General features: G+C 41.0%; 1 non-coding gene across 1 annotated transcript; it reads right to left on the reverse strand.

Moving 5' to 3' along the window:
* Positions 1-229: 229 nt before the first annotated feature.
* Positions 230-337, reverse strand: LOC112787406 (small nucleolar RNA R71). Its single transcript, XR_003194822.1, has one exon. It is a non-coding gene; the product is annotated as a small nucleolar RNA R71 (small nucleolar RNA).
* Between the last annotated feature and the right edge of the window lie 4993 nt (positions 338-5330).

The following is a 5330-nucleotide window of genomic DNA, read 5'->3' on the forward strand; positions in this document are numbered from 1 at the left end:
ACTTCCATCTGAAGATCCCTTTCAGTTCTTAATTGAATTCTTGCAGATATGTGATACTGTTAAGACTAATGGAGTAGATCCTGAAGTCTACAGGCTCATGCTTTTCCCTTTTGCTGTAAGAGACAGAGCTAGATTATGGTTGGATTCTCAACCCAAAGACAGCCTGAACTCTTGGGATAAGCTGGTCACGGCTTTCTTAGCCAAGTACTTTCCTCCTCAAAAGCTGAGCAAGCTTAGAGCTGATGTTCAAACCTTCAGACAGAAAGAAGGTGAATCCCTCTATGAAGCTTGGGAAAGATACAAACAGTTGACCAAAAAGTGTCCTTCTGACATGCTTTCATAATGGACCATCCTGGATATATTCTATGATGGTTTATCTGAGCTATCAAAAATGTCACTGGACACTTCTGTAGGTGGATCCATTCACCTAAAGAAAACACCTGCAGAAGCTCAAGAACTCATTGACATGGTTGCTAATAACCAGTTCATGTACACTTCTGAAAGGAATCCTGTGAGTAATGAGATGCCTATGAAGAAGGCAGTTCTTGAAGTTGATACTCTGAATGCCATATTGGCTCAGAATAAAATATTAACTCAGCAAGTCAATATGATCTCTCAGAGTCTGCATGGAATGCAAGCTGCATCCAACAGTACTCAAGAGGCTTCTTATGCAGAAGAAGCTTATGATCCTGAGAACCCTGCAATAGCAGAGGTAAATTACTTAGGTGAACCTTATGGAAACACCTATAACTCATCATGGAGAAATCACCCCAATTTCTCATGGAAGGATCAAAAGTCTCAACAAGGCTTTAATAATGGTGGAAGAAACAGGTTTAACAATAATAAACCTTTTCCATCATCCACTCAGCAACAGACAGAGAACTCTGAACAAAATGCTTCTAATTTAGCAAATCTAGTCTCTGATCTATCTAAGGCCACTGTGAGTTTCATGAATGAAACCAGGTCTTCCATTAGAAATTTGGAAGCACAAGTGGGCCAGCTGAGTAAAAGGATCACTGAAATCCCTCCAAGTACTCTCCCAAGCAATACAGAAGAGAATCCAAAAGGAGAGTGCAAGGCCATTGACATAAGCACCATGGCCGAACCCAAAGAGGGAGAGGAAGACGCAAATCCCAAGGAGGAAGACCTCCTAGGACGTCCAGTGATCAATAAGGAGCTTCCCTCTGAGGAACCAAAGGAATCTGAGACTCATCTAGAGACCATAGAGATTCCATTGAACCTCCTTATGCACTTCATGAGCTCTGATGAGTATTCCTCTTCTGAAGAGAATGAGGATGTTACTGAAGAGCAAACTGCCAAGTTTCTTGGTGCAATCATGAAGCTAAATGCCAAATTATTTGGCATTAATACTTGGGAAGTTGAACCTCCCTTGTTCATCAATGAACTAAGTGATCTGGATCAACTTACATTGCCTCAGAAGAGACAGGATCCTGGGAAGTTCATAATACCTTGTACCATAGGCACCATGATCTTTAAGGCTCTGTGTGACCTTGGTTCAGGAATAAACCTCATGCCCCTCTCTGTAATAGAGAAACTGGGAATCTATGGGGTGCAAGCTGCTAAAATCTCATTAGAGATGGCAGACAATTAAAGAAAACAGGCATATGGACAAGTAGAGGACGTGTTAGTAAAGGTTGAAGGCCTTTACATCCCTGCTGATTTCATAGTCCTGGATACTAGAAAGGAAGAGGATGAATCCATCATCCTAGGAAGACCTTTCCTGGCCACAGCAAGAGCTGTGATTGATGTTGACAGAGGTGAAGTAGTCTTTCAATGGAATGAGGACTCCCTTATGTTTAAAACTCAAGGATCTCCCTCTGCAACCATGGAGAGGAAGCATGAAAAGCTTCTCTCAAAGCAGAGTCAACCTAAGCCCCCACAGTCAAACTCTAAGTTTGGTGTTGGGAGGCCACAACCAAACTCTAAGTTTGGTGTTGAACTCCCATATCCAAACTCTAAGTTTGGTGTTGGAGAGTTTCAACAATGCTCTGAACATCTGTAAGGCTCCATGAGAGCCCACTATCAAGCTATTGACATTAAAGAAGTGCTTGTTGGGAGGCAAACCAATGTTTATCTATCTAATTTTGTTTTTGTTTTTCATGTTTTATTAGGTTCATGATCATGTGGAGTCACAAAATAAATATAAAAATTGAAAACGGAATCAAAAACAGCAGAAGAAAAATCACACCCTGGAGGAGCATCTGCCTGGCGTTCAATGCCAGAACAGAGCAAGGTTCTGGCGCTGAACGCCCAAAATGGGCAGCATTCTGGCGCTGAACGCCCAGAACAAGCATGGTTCTGGCGTTCAACGCCAGAAATGGCTAGTAAATGGGCGTTGAACGCCCAAAATGGGCACCAACCTGGCGCTGAATGCGCAGAGTTGTGTGCAAAGGCATTTTGCATGCCTAATTGGTGCAGGGATGCAAATCCTTGACACCCCAGGATCTGTGGACCCCACAGGATCATCTCAGGATCTGTGGACCCCACAGGATCACCTCAGGATCTGTGGACCCCACAGGATCCCCACCTACCTCCACTCACTTCTTCTCACCTCTCTCTTTCACACAACCCCATAAACACTCTTCCCCAAAAACCCTTCACCAATCACCTCAATCTCTCTTCCCCATCACCTCTTCACCATTCACATCCATCCACTCTTCCCCATAAACCTACCTCATAAACCCCACCTACCTTCAAAATTCAAAACCAATTTCCTACCCAAACCCTCCCATATGGCCGAAACACTTCCCACTCTCCCTCTCCTCCATTTCTTCTTCTTCTTCATCTATTCTTTCTTTTATTGCTCGAGGGCGAGCAAAATTCCAAGTTTGGTGTGGTAAAAGCATAGCTTTTTTGTTTTTTTCCATAACCATTGATGGCACCTAAGGCCAGAGAAACCTCTAGAAAGAGGAAAGGGAAGACAAAAGCCTCCATCAAGGGTCTATAGCTCAGTGGTAGTACATTTTACAGCAAATCAACACCTCCCTAGGAGAATTGAGTTCCAATATGGGACAACTAAGGGTGGTACATCAAGAGCACTCCATCATGCTTCATGAAATAAGAGAAGATCAAAAAGCAATGAGGGAGGAGCAACAAAGACAAGGAAGAGACATAGAAGAGCTCAAGGACATCATTTGTTCCTCAAGAAGGAAACGCCACCATCACTAAGGTGGATTCATTCCTTGTTCTTATTTCTTCTGTTTTTCATTTTCTATGTTATGTGCTTATCTATGTTTGTGTCTTCATTAAATGATCATTAGTAGTTAGTAACTCTGTCTTAAAGTTATGAATGTCCTATGAATCCATCACCTCTCTTAATTGAAAAATATTTTAATTCAAAAGAACAAGAAGTACATGAGTTTCGAATTTATCCTTGAACTTAGCTTAATTATATTGATGTGGTGACAATGCTTCTTGTTTTCTGAATGTATGCTTGAACAGTGCATATGTCTTTTGAAGTTGTTGTTCATGAATGTTAAATATGTTGGCTCTTGAAAGAATGATTCTTGAAGCAAGAAAAAGCAGCAAAGAACAAAGCTTGGAAAAAAATAAAAAATAAAAAAAAATAGGCGAAAAAAATAATAAGAAAAAGAAAAAGAAAGCAGAAAAAGCCAAAGCTCTTAAAACCAAGAGGCAAGAGCAAAAAGCCAATAACCCTTAAAACCAAAAGGCAAGGGAAATAAAAAGGATCCCAAGGCTTTGAGCATCAATGGATAGGAGGGCCTAAAGGAATAAAATCCTGGTCTAAGCGGCTAAACCAAGCTGTCCCTAACCATGTGCTTGTGGCGTGTAGGTGTCAAGTGAAAACTTGAGACTGAGCGGTTAAAGTCAAGGTCCAAAGCAAAAAAAAAAAAAGAGTGTGCTTAAGAACCCTGGACACCTCTAATTGGGGACTTTAGCAAAGCTGAGTCACAATCTGAAAAGGTTCACCCAATTATGTGTCTGTGGCATTTATGTATCCGGTGGTAATACTGGAAAACAAAGTGCTTAGGGCCACGACCAAGACTCATAAAGAAGCTGTGTTCAAGAATCATCATACTGAACTAGGAGAATCAATAACACTATCTGAACTCTGAGTTCCTATAGATGCCAATCATTCTGAACCTCAATGGATAAAGTGAGATGCCAAAACTATTCAAGAGGCAAAAAGCTATAAGTCCCGCTCATTTGATTGAAGCTGTGTTTCATTGATAGTTTGGAATTTATAGTATATTCTCTTCTTTTTATCCTATTTGATTTTCAGTTGCTTGGGGACAAGCAACAATTTAAGTTTGGTGTTGTGATGAGCGGATAATTTATACGCTTTTTGACATTGTTTTTAGTATGTTTTTAGTAGGATCTAGTTACTTTTAGGGACATTTTTATTAGTTTTTATGTTAAATTCACATTTCTAGACTTTACTATGTTTTTCTGTGATTTTAGGTATTTTCTGGCTGAAATTGAGGGACTTGAGCAAAAATCAGATTCAGAGGTTGAAGAAGGACTGCTGATGCTGTTGGATTCTGACCTCCCTGTACACAAAATGGATTTTCTGGAGCTACAGAACTCAAAATGGCGCGCTTCCAATTGCGTTGGAAATTAGACATCCAGGGCTTTCCAACAATGTATAATAGTCCATACTTTGGCTAAGTTTAGACGACGCAAACTGGCGTTCAACGCCAGCTCTCTGCCCAATTCTGGCGTCCAGCGCCAGAAAAGGATCCAAAACCAGAGTTGAACGCCAGAAATGGATCAAAACCTGGCGTTCAACTCCACAAATGACCTCTGCACGTGGAAAGTTAAAGCTCAGCCCAAGCACACACCATGTGGGCCCCGGAAGTGAATTTATGCATCAATTACTTACTCATGTAAACCCTAGTGACTAGTTTATTATAAATAGGACCTTTTACTATTGTATTAGACATCTTTGGATTATCTTTTGATCGATTGATCACGTTTTGGGGGCTGGCCATCTCGGCCATGCCTGGACCTTTTACTTATGTATTTTCACGGTAGAGTTTCTACACTCCACAGATTAAGGTGTGGAGCTCTGCTGTTCCACAAAGAGTAATGCAAAGTACTACTGTTTTCTATTCAATTCATCTTATTTCGCTTCTAAGATATTCATTCGTACTTCAATCTGAATGTGATGAATGTGACAATCATCATCATTCCCTATGAACACGTGCCTGACAACCACTTCCGTTCTACCTTCGACTGAATGAGTATCTCTTAGATCTCTTAATCAGAATCTTCGTGGCGTAAGCTAGAATGATGGCGGCATTCAAGAGAATCCGGAAAGTCTAAACCTTGTCTGTGTTATTCCGAGT

Source organism: Arachis hypogaea, chromosome 20, assembly GCF_003086295.3.
Source record: "Arachis hypogaea cultivar Tifrunner chromosome 20, arahy.Tifrunner.gnm2.J5K5, whole genome shotgun sequence".
NCBI lineage: Eukaryota > Viridiplantae > Streptophyta > Magnoliopsida > Fabales > Fabaceae > Arachis > Arachis hypogaea.